The sequence below is a fragment of the Phascolarctos cinereus genome, unplaced genomic scaffold (assembly GCF_003287225.1).
Source record: "Phascolarctos cinereus isolate Bilbo 61053 unplaced genomic scaffold, phaCin_HiC Scaffold_5;HRSCAF=322, whole genome shotgun sequence".
Taxonomy (NCBI): Eukaryota; Metazoa; Chordata; class Mammalia; order Diprotodontia; family Phascolarctidae; genus Phascolarctos; species Phascolarctos cinereus.
In genome coordinates this window covers 329,481,801-329,493,372 of record NW_027555958.1, presented here as the reverse complement: position 1 = coordinate 329,493,372, position 11,572 = coordinate 329,481,801, and the positions used below count along the sequence as shown (strand labels likewise).

At 38.0% G+C, this 11,572-nt stretch overlaps 1 protein-coding gene and 1 long non-coding RNA gene across 2 annotated transcripts in view; one reads left to right on the top strand and one right to left on the bottom strand.

The window, feature by feature from the left end:
• Nucleotides 1–11,572, top strand: part of LOC110203108 (T-lymphocyte surface antigen Ly-9-like) — a 71,937-nt gene that overhangs the window by 21,770 nt on the left and 38,595 nt on the right.
• Nucleotides 2,600–5,908, bottom strand: LOC110203109 (uncharacterized). The gene is made up of 2 exons (XR_002322866.2): nucleotides 5,796–5,908; nucleotides 2,600–4,867 (listed from the first exon to the last, which is right to left on the bottom strand). It is a non-coding gene; the product is annotated as an uncharacterized LOC110203109 (long non-coding RNA).

The following is an 11,572-nucleotide window of genomic DNA, read 5'->3' as shown; positions in this document are numbered from 1 at the left end:
CATAGCTGTACTGTATGTCAGACTATGCCAAGATTTCTTCTACTGTATCACAAATTCTATGAAGTGAAATAGTCACTTCTCCCCAAAGTTCCCATAATTTCTGTTTCAGTAATAAATTCCTCCTTGTTAATGAGAACCAGGTGCAAAATAGAAGTTCCTCATTATTTGTCCCCTTCCCCTTTTGAAGGATGAAATGATCATTAAGGTAAGCCAAAAGATTATTAACTGCTATGCTTTGGGAAGAAAAAAAGAGATCTAGGAGGCATCTAATAATTCATGTTCTTGCTTCCATACCAAATCTGAGGTGTTCCTAAAATTATCCATCTCCTCTTTCTATCCAGGTCATCTGTAGGATACTTCAATTGCTATACTGATTTTGCTTCTACCTACAGTAATCTTTACCAAATGTTCTATTTCCCATTCTAGTTTCTAAATTTCTTCACATGATTAAATCTTTGCTAAAAGCACTGCTACTCTGTCCTTCCTATCACCACATTATCTAGTCTGTTCTTTTTTAAAAAAATAAGTTGCACCATTTTCTGGTCTTGGTCCCATTCCACCAATATGAGCATTAGCAATGTAATAGATATATACAGAGAGGATTGGAACCAAGACCTCCTTCCCCAGCCTTCACAGACCTCAGGATGGAATTCATTGGAAATCATGTGCGGGAAGCACATGGGCCAACAACCACGTGGAATGGAAACATCTTGGGATGCTAGGCAAAATAAGTGAGGCACCAAGCAGCACTGCAAAGAGCTAAACTGAGAAATACAGGCTCAGTCTCGAGAAAGCTGTCCACAGATGGGCCAGGGCTCCCCTGAAAATCATGGATCAGTGAGCTGTTACCAAATTCTTGATCCCCACATAGATCCATAAAAAGCTGAATAGAGACCACAGCAGATAAACCCCAGAGGGATGGAGATGAGAAATAAAGCAGAACTTTAAAATTCCTGTGAATTTCATATGCTATCAGACTAGTTTATTGTGTTGGTAATTTTTGTGGACCTTCGATTTTGTCTTAAGGAATGTATCTTTGGAGTGGGAGAGGAAAGAAAAGACATATTGGGAAGTGGAGGAAATATGAAAACAAAATACAGTAATTTTATAAAAACTAGTACTATCCTAATATGGAATGAGCTACCTCAGGACGTAGTGAATCTTCCTCAACAGAGGTCTACAAGAAAAGGCTGGACAAACACTTTTCAAGTCAGTTGTGGTGGGGATTTTAATTCAGGGTTGGATGAGTCAGCCTCTGAGATTCCTTCTAAGACTGAGATTCCATGATTTTGTGAGACACACAATACTAATGCACAAAGCAGAGATTTCGTTAATTGGTGTTGTTAATTTTAAGAACGCTAAGTCAAACCTTGAGGGGAGAGAAAGAGAAGTGTTCCTTACTATCTAAATCAATCTTTTCTGAGTTGAATCTCCTTTTAGTCTGTTGCTTTCTGGGGAGCTGAAGGACTTTTGAGAGAAAGGAGGCAGATTTCCAGTGCCCAAGAGAAGCTGAAGATAGGAACCAAACAATTCAAAGATATCAGACAGAAAATTCTCCAAGATTGAATTTAGTCTATAGTGTCAGAGACTAGGACCTATTACACAAGTTATACCCATTAGGTTAAACTTGCAGTATATGCTAATAGTATATGTAGTCTCACATCCATTAAAACAGCTGCCCAGCCTCTCTCGGCACCTGTCAGATGTGGAAAAAAGTGACAAAAAACCATTTTCTAAAAGAAGACAGGCCTCAGGGCAGAGGAGTTCCTGAAAACCTGAGCATCCTCTTCAGGAAGAATAAGGAGCCTCAGGGACAGCACTAGTCCCAACACAAGCAGGGCAAAATCTCTTCTGTGGATCTTCAAATCTCAACTTGAGAGGGATGGGGCTAGACTGTCAAGCTGAATTAGGCATCAACAGTGACAGTGTGGGGAAAGAAGTATGGGATAGTGAAAAGAGCACTGGACAAAGAAAACAAACATTTATTAAGCATTTACTATATGCCAAGCACTGTGATAAGCCTTTTACCAATCTCATTTAATCTTCACAACTCTGGAATGTAGATTCAATTATTGTTTCCATTTACAGTAGAGGAAACTGAAGCAGACACTGGTTAAGGGACTTGTCCAGGGTCACGCTGGTATCTAAGGTAGATATCTGTGGACAGATTTGAACTCAAGTATTCTGATGCCAAGTTCAACAGCCACTGTACCACCTACCTGCTTCTGGACAAAAACTAGGAGTCTAGAGACCTGCCACTAATTAGCTGTATGACTTTGGCAAATTATTCCCCCTTTTGGAGCCATAACTTTCTGATCAGTAATGTAGAAGGGCACTGTACTAAATTATTTCTGAAGTTGTTACCAGGCTCTTACATTCCCTGATTATATGAACTTGATGTATTCCAGAAGTTGTCTCACCATGAGGAGCAAGGAGCGGTCCTTCTTTTCAGGGGACTTGGATCAGGAAGATGTGAGATTCTGAGCATGGATCAGCTCCATGATATCCTAGAATGAGAACTGGGCTAAAAATTAATGAACTTACATTCTAATTCTGGTCTTGTGAAAAGAACGTTGGATACAAAATTACTACTATGGGATTAGCATCTATGATCTCTATTGTCCCACCCCAGATGCTATTGAAAAAAAGAAGAAAATAGAAACCCGAAAGTGAGTTTTAAAAATGAATAAAAGCCTCAAGACCTTAAAATGGAGATGGAAGCACTATGTGTTCACAGACTTCAAATTACCCTTTGGTACATCTGTTTCATTCATTGTTACTGCCCTGGTGAATGCAGAAGTGGAGTGATGGTGGGGAGACTATCTGATTTTAGCAAAGTAAATCCTTTTTGTTGTAAATAAGGTTCATTTTAGTTAATTTTCTGGTCTGCAAATATCTCATTGTGTTCCAATCTCAAACCTGAATTATTGGATTGTGCCACAAGGCCTGGGCCAGAATATTTCACATTGACCAACAGGTTTGCATCTCAATAATCTTCTTGTTCTCAAAGTTGAATTGGGGGAAAGTTAACAGTGAAAAGCAGGATCCTTGGGTCATGAGATGATCATATACAGAACTATGGTATTCTTTGGCCTTTTATATTTTAGCTTCACATAAGGAGCCATCTCAAGAGACCAGAAAGGCCCCATCACTATTCCTGTAGGGATAGATAAATAAGCATTTAAAGGATTTGACAAGGGTAAAACAACAGTGAATATGTAGCATTTATATAACACTATAAGGTTTTTTTAAATCACTTTACAAAATCTAGTATTCTTTACTTGGTTCTTACAGACAATTTTAGAAAAGCTGAATCATAAGGAAACAAAATAAATTGTCTTTTCCATGTGCAACAAAGATCAATATGAAAACACTTAGGCATTTAAGTACTGTACCTTGAAGGTAGAGGGACAGATAATGGACTTAGTAACAATTCAAGTGAAAAGTGTAATGCTGTTGGGGTTGAGGATCAATAGATTCCATGTGGAAAACATGGCCTCTGACACAGAGGTCTGTCTGGAGAATGTATTATCTCTCACTGATATTAGGGCTGTAGAGAAATGAAGTGACAGCCAGAATGAGGATGAAAAATAGGAAACAACACTAGCAGTAAGAAAGCCTTGGTCTTATCCTATTACTAACCCTCAGAATGAGATTTCTTTCAAAAAAGGGCCAGAACCTAGATGGTCATCACCAACGAACTTCTGAAGTAGCAATAGTTTAAATAGAAAACTAATGAGTTGTTAGAACAATAGTTAATGGTGATCTACGCTAATGGGGGCAACTCAGAACTTCTATCTGCAGCCTTCCACCAACTTGGGGAACTCACAGAAGATTCACCTTCATGAAGGTAAATGAGTTTGAGGTTCTGGCTGGGGATTGTTTGTCTCTTTTTTGGTTGCTAGGATGGGGAATCCTGACGACCTGGCCACATAAAATGAATTCATAACATTACATCTTATTTAAAACCAGAAAAAGGCTTAGACACCATTAAGTCTGTCTCTACTCATTTTGCAGGTGAGGAAATTGAGCAACAGAGAGGATAATTGACTTACCCAGAGTAGACAGCTAATAAATATAAGAGGTAGAACTTTAATCCAGGTCTTGACTCCAAGTTGAGTGCCTTAATCATGCAACTACATCACATCTAATTGCTCCTAGAGTCTGTTCCCCAATAGGGGCCAGTGAAGGAATGGAAGAAATATATTAAGTAGGATAGTTTGGTGAATTTGATTTATGCTACCTTAGTGTCCTTTGACTCCCTATGACCAACCTTTTTCAGGATCTCACTTTTTGTTCAGAACCCCACTTATGTGGTGACAGGCTTTCATTTTGGTCCTCACCTGCCACTGCCACATAGGGCTGGGAAGACATTTGATAATCTGAGCAGGAGATTGAGACAACCTCAATGTGTGTCTAGGAAAATATTAAGTATTGTGAACAGGTTATGACTTTACTTGAAGCTGAGACTTCCAGTCCCAACTCCAGTGCTTTGGACTCCCTAAAAACAAGACTAAGTAAGAAGTCTGTTTTTAAGGATATCACAAAAGATTATTCAAACCATAAATTGAAAATATAAAGAAACTACAAATGTAACACCTCCAGAATGACAGAGCCCTAAATGTTAAAGAATTTCTATATTAAAAAATATATATTGCCAACATAGAGGAAGAAAGAGACCAAGACCAACAAGAATCTCACAAGTTTTAGTAGCAACTACCATAAACAAAAGGAAATATTGGAATATGAAATAACAAAAGGCAAAACAAAAAAATAACTTACCCAATAAAACTGAGTATACTCCTACAGGGCTGGTGGTGGATAGGCTTTTTATAGAAGAGATGAGTTTAAAGAATTCCTTGGATATCTGAGAAATAACCAAAGCTGGGTAAAATCTTTGAAATGCTAGCACAAGAAACAAAAGACACCTAGAAAGACAAGTATATTTGAGCTTCTTCAAGGGAGAAATGATTACCAAGTACTTATAAGAAGGGGAAAAGTTCTCTCCTTACAATCCCACTTTCTTCAAGCATCAAAGAGGAGAAAAGAGATAAACTCAGAACTTAGGTATGGTTTTGTGTTGTAGTTTTAAGAGAGCAAATAAAGGAGAAGAAAGGGGAATATATTGTAGAACAAATGAGAAAAAAGGGAGAAACTATTTCTAATAATGGAGGCACATCAGGAAAATGTATACAGATATGGGAGTAGGAGAAACATCACATGAATCTGACTCCCATCTGAACCTTACAAAGGAAGGTTGACATGTAAGTACATTAAAAGAGGAGGGAGGGAGAGAGAGAAGGAGAGAGACAGAGAAAGTGAGGGGAGGAGGGTTTAGAGTATAAATACAGTAAAGTAAAAAGGGAAATATGCAGGGACAGGCAAAGGAAGGAACAGGGAGACCTTTCTATGACCTTCTGTATGATAATCATTTTCATTTTTTTTAGAGATTGTTGTGTTCCATGCCTTAGAGCAGCTTGACACCAGTAGGATATTAGTATTAGAAAGATGAGCCTTTGTTCCTGGAGAAAATTGGGGATATTAAAAGAACTTTGTAATTTTTTGAAGACACTCCAGCCTTCTTTCCTCCTCTTGTTTAATTCTAAGCCCATCTCATTGTCCATTTGTACTGATTGTCCTAAATATACATATACATATATGTAGGTATGTATGTATATTGATGGATAAGCACTATTATCCACCCAAATATACACAATAATTTGGACAACATTCATTCCTTAGCCATTTGCTTTCCCTTGAGTGGATGGTTAACCCAAACTCTTTTGAGTGCTTACAGATCGCTTCCAAGAGGCTCTTCAGTGATCCAAGTATTGAAGCAACAAGCACAATTTCATCAGCAAACAAGAGTGTCTGGGAGACCTCATTATTCATGGTAATAGTAATCCTAACAACAACAATAACAATAATTAACATTTATATAGTGCTTTAAGTTTTGCAAACACATTGTATATGTTATTTCATTTCATCCCCACAACAAATCTGTAAGGTGAACATTAATATTATCCCCATTTTACTCAATAAGAAACTGAGGCTGAGAGGGCCTAAGTTGACTTACCCAGGGTTACACAGCTAGTAAGTATCTATGGTAGAACTCAAGCTCTGACTCCAAGTCCAATTTTCTATCCTTATACTTCATAATAGGCATATTTCCCATTAGTCATGATGTAAAGAAGAATTAGAACTGATGAGAGGAGCCATGAAAATGAAGCAGTAAAATAAAACAACAAAAGAAAAGGAGAGCAAATAGTATGCTTCCATATGCATTCAGACTCCATAGTTCTTTCTCTGGATATGATTGCATTTTCCATCAGGAGTCTTTTGGAGTTGTCTTAGATCCTGGCATTACTGAGAAGAGCCAAGTCTGTCAAAGTCAGTCATCACACATTGTGGCTATTACTGTGTATAATGTTCTCCTGATTCTGCTCATTTCACTCAGCATCAGTTCATAAAGGTCTTTTCAGGTTTTTGCCTGCTCAACAATAACAACAACAAAAAAAAATTGTTAAGAGCACTCAGACTTACTTTGCTTAATTGGCTCTTTCCAAGTTTTCTTTAAAGTGATTTTATCTTCTATTGCTGCTCTCTGATTTATTGGGTGATGCTACTCATAATCTTCCATTATATTTCTTGTTAAGATTTTACAAAGAAATTTATAATTTGAACTATTATTGCATTAGGCTTCAATTTCTATCAAGTTGACATAGGTCAAGTATTTGGCATCTAGCATAGTGCTTAGCACGTAGTAGATGCTTAATAAATGTTTATTGATTGTTTAATTGTTGACCAGGGAGCTTTTTAGGGTATTTTGGCCTTCTTGTTATGACAATTTAGATTGGTTAAGCCTCCTTCGTGTTACTTCATATAACTTTTTACTGATTTCATGAGGTATATTTCGTATATTTTATATACCTATTTACATTTCTCATTAATTAAATTGTATGATATTGGACATCATTAATAATGGTGAACTTGAGGGATTTAGAAAAATGCAAAGTTACGAAAACAAAGGATATAGAGTCAGAAGAATAGCATATACAATTATTATTACTAAATAAAAAGAATACTTCTATGTAACCTTTGACACATCACTTCACTCCTGTGAGCCTCTGTTCCTCATCTACAAAATGATGATGTCAGACTATATAGTCTCTAAAGTCCTTTCCAGCTCTAAACCAATGGCATTCCATTCAGGAGAAATTAGACATTGTCTATGGCTCCAAGGAACAGAACTAATATCGATAAGTGGATGTTATAAGTAGTCAGCATTCAGATCAATTTTTAAAAAAAGGACACTTTTGCCACTCTGTGCAAAAAAATGAACAAGTTGCCTTAATAGGTAGCGTGTTCCTCATTTCTAATGGTATTCATGAAGAGATACGATGACCACTTATCTGAGATATTATGGAAAGGAAATAAGCAGCAATCTAGGGACTAGAATATGGACTGGATCTGGAGTTAGCGAATGTTGATTCAAATCCCTGGGCAGTTACTAGCTCTGTGACCTTGAAAAATTCACTTCACCAATCTTGGCCTATTCCTTCATCCATTTCGCCCCTTTCCCCTTTAAATCCTATGTTCATAGCAGCTCTTTTACTGTCTCTATAGTTCTAGAGCAATGCCTCTATTGGTGAAACTTACCACAGTGTAACGTCATGGCACTTTTAAAAAAAGAAGGAAGGGAAACAGAGAAACTGCAACTCATTTATCACTGACACTGTTGCCTCCCAAGGATTAAGAGCTGAAAGAACATGGCCCAACCCCACCTCTGGTTCTTGGTCCTCTTTCTGTTCATGGGTAAGTTCTGGCTGTTGCCAATCCTTCTCTATTGTCCACCTGTCAGCCATCTGCTTGGGCAGGAACAATGCTGAGACCTTCTGGGTGGTTTAGGACTGAGATGGTAGTTTCCTTTCAGTTTGTGCTTTTAAATGATAATGCTAACCCTATGGTTTCTGTCTGTGCCAAAATTCTAAGGAACTGAACTGGCCAAAAATTTGGCCACAAGAAGAGAATGCAAACATCAAACCAGGCCAGCCTGATGCCTTCTCCTACTTTGAAGAGGATAGTCTGAAATTCATTTGTATTTAGAATTCACTTGGCCTCAGTGGGTCTCAGATTCCTCACCTATTAATGGAAAGGGATGGATTTAGGATTCCTTCCAGCTGTAATCTTCTATGAATCTCTAATTCTAGGAAACAGTCCTTATACATTCTCATTTGATCCTTACAATAGCCCTATGAAGGAGGCAAAACACATTTTTTACACATTTTTAAAAAATAACAGGGGCTCCCAGGGATTAAATAACTTCCTTATAAATCACAAAGCTAGTAAATAACAGGACCAGAACCCAAACAAAAGCATCAGAGGCTCTCCATATATTTCACAGAGTAGGTATATAGTAAACGTCTGTTGTTTTGAATTGAACTGAAAATTTAGTTGTCCAGTCTGGTTTCACTATACTATGCTTCCTCTCTATCCTAAACTACACTAAAAAGCTGTCATACATTCTTAAACCAGTGAGATGAGACTATATGATACACTAGAAAGAATGCTGGATTTGGAGTCAGAGAACGTAGACTCAAATCTTGTTCTGCCACTTATGATGCGTCCTTGGGAAAGTCCTTTCACTTATCTGGGCTTCAGTTTCTTCATCTTCAAAATGAAGAATGTACTCTAAGACTTCTAAGTTCCCTTCTAACTTTAAATCCTTAGCCTATGAGAAATGAGTTTAGGATGATCCAGTTTATTGTTAGATACACAATTGTCAATCTATTCTAAAATGGATAATGGAGAACTGAGTGTAATTTTTGAAATGTAGTCAATAATAACAAAAACCCCACAATTTATTTGTCCAATTATTTAAGCTTTACATGCATAACACAAGTAGAGGCTTAGAGAAATGAAGAGACATTCCCTAGGTCATAACACTAGTAAGCAGCAAAGCCACCATAAATCCAGGACAATGGCTTTCTCTCTATATAATTATTGTGATCAACATTCTCATCATCATTCTCATCACTAAGCATTATTGAGCACATGGCACTGTTTTGGGTATTGTACAAAGAAAATGGTAAAGGGTAAGTCCCTGGCCCCAGTTGCTTAAAACCAACTAGAAAGAAGAGAGACTGCCAGGACTGTGTTGGACAGCAGAGAGATGTCATTGTGACTGTGAAAGACTCATAATATAGATGGTTCATATTTGAGGTGACTGATGGTGTTTTCAAATTTTGATCTTCAGAATCTATTAGAAACTCTAGCAATGTACTGGAACAAACTAGGTCAGAAACAATAGGATTTCCTTAAAATGTAGAACCAGCGCACCTAGAGTTCATTAATCCATCTGGGGATTCAAATCATACCCCCATTTATAATAAATCTCTTCTCTCTAGGGAAAACTCAACCAGTCAAAAACATGGAACATAAACCCCATGACCCCATGGGATGGTCCAGGCTGAAAATGTATAAAGGTGCAGCAAAGAATTAGGTTGAGCTGTGGATAGCTCTTTGCCAGCTCCTAGTTCCCCTCTGATTCCTTAAACTTGGGTGTGCCCACTTGGCTTTGCCTCAGGTACTTTTCTCTCCGTATTCTCTCTCTTAAATGATCTCGTCCACCCCATGAGTTCTACTATCACCTCCATGCACATGACTTTCAATTCTTTATCTATAGCCACCAACATCTCCCCAAAGCTCTAGTCACATATTTCTAAGTGCCTGTTGTATACTTAAGCTGATTATGCTAAACTCAGCTGAACTTGTTCACTTCCCTTCTTTCCACCCAAAGGGGGATAAAAACTTACCTTTTTCTTAACTTCTCTATTTTAGTTATTTTCACAACTATATTCTCAGTTGCTTAATCTCATAACCACAGAATCATCTTTAACTCTTCCCTTTCCCCCAACCCCCTCAACTAACCAATCCTGAAGTCCTGTCAATTCTGTCTCTATGCTGGAAAAAAAAATTTAGGGTTACAATAGAAAATGTGCTAGTCATAGAGCCAGAATTGAAGAATAACCAATGAACAGTCTTTTTGCTTTTTTTTTTTGCTCCCCATTGATCTCTGTGAAAATGTTAAGAGATCTATAGGAAAGCCCTCACCTAGCACATTGTGCCAATCATCTATATGGGATTTAGGAAAGGGAACTGACCAAAGTGACCCAGGATGAGAAGGCAAGAAAGGGTTGCAATATACACCATTGGGGGATGAGATCACAGATGGATCAGAGTATGGAAGTAATATTTTTCCTTTCTTTCCCCTCCTCTTCATTTACATTCCCACTACCTTAGTTCAATCTCTCATCTCTTCTCACCTAGATTATTGGGATAGTTTTCTAATTGCCTTCATGTATCACCCTTTATCCTCTCTAACCCATCCTTTTAACCTCCTCACAAAAAGTGTATAGCAAGAATGATTGTCTTCTCTATAGGCTCTTCATCCTCTTCTCATGGTTCCATTATTGGTTTCCTCCAATATTCCATCATGCTTTCTCTTCTAGTTCATCATATTCTCTCCCTGCTGATCTCATACTCTTCAATGGCTTCAATTATCACCTTCATGAGGATGATTTCCAAGGGTCTATTTTCACTCCAACCTCTCTTCAGAACCCTGTTTATTTTAATTCAACAAGCATTTATTATGATTCTGCATCTCCAAATATCAGCCAGGTATCTCCACGTGGATGACCTACTTGTAATTCATATGCTACTAACATGTCATCTTTCACTGCCCCCCAAACCTATCCCTTTTAACTTCTCTATTTCTGACAATGACCCACCCTTTTCCACTAACTTTGTTGCTGTCCTGTCTCTCTCTGTCTCTCTCTCTGTCTCTGTCTCTGTCTCTGTCTCTCTCTCTCCTCTCCTCTCCCCTCCCTCTCTTTACCTCCCTTTCACTCCACTCTTTCCCTCTTCTCTTTCTCCCTCTCTCCCTCAATTGACGTGATCTTTCTTTTATTTACCATCCCTAGCCTTTTCATTTAATGTCATGGACAGAAACTAGGGAAATATCTCATAGTGCTGTCACCTTCAGAGGTAGTCCCAGGCTGCATAGACCAACAGATATGACCAAGGATTCTATTGAATAATACCTTATATTTGTGTGATGCTTTATGGTTTTCATAAAAATTATTTCATCAATTTTTCACAAATCTGTCAAGGGGGCAGAACGAGGATTATTATAAACTGAGACATTTCCATGTTCACACAGCTAGTAAGTGACAGAGCCATGACTAAGACTCAGAACTTTTCATTACGTTAGCACTCTTGCTCATAAAAAAAAAACACTCATTGTCATATATGTGCTATTTGCTATAAGACATTTGACAGAGTAGGCTCTTTGTCACCCAGTGGTGTCAGGAAAGACCTTTCTCATGATAAAGGCTCTGGGAAGTGGAAAATAGGGGGCTAAGTACAGTGGAAATTTGAGAGAGTGGCTTAGGTGAGTGGGAAACAGGCTTCTGTGAAAGGAAAGGTCAGGGATGAGGTGTTTGCTGCATGACATTTGACATGGTAAGACAGCAGTCATAGACTAGAAAGAACTTTGGGTATTTATTTTAGC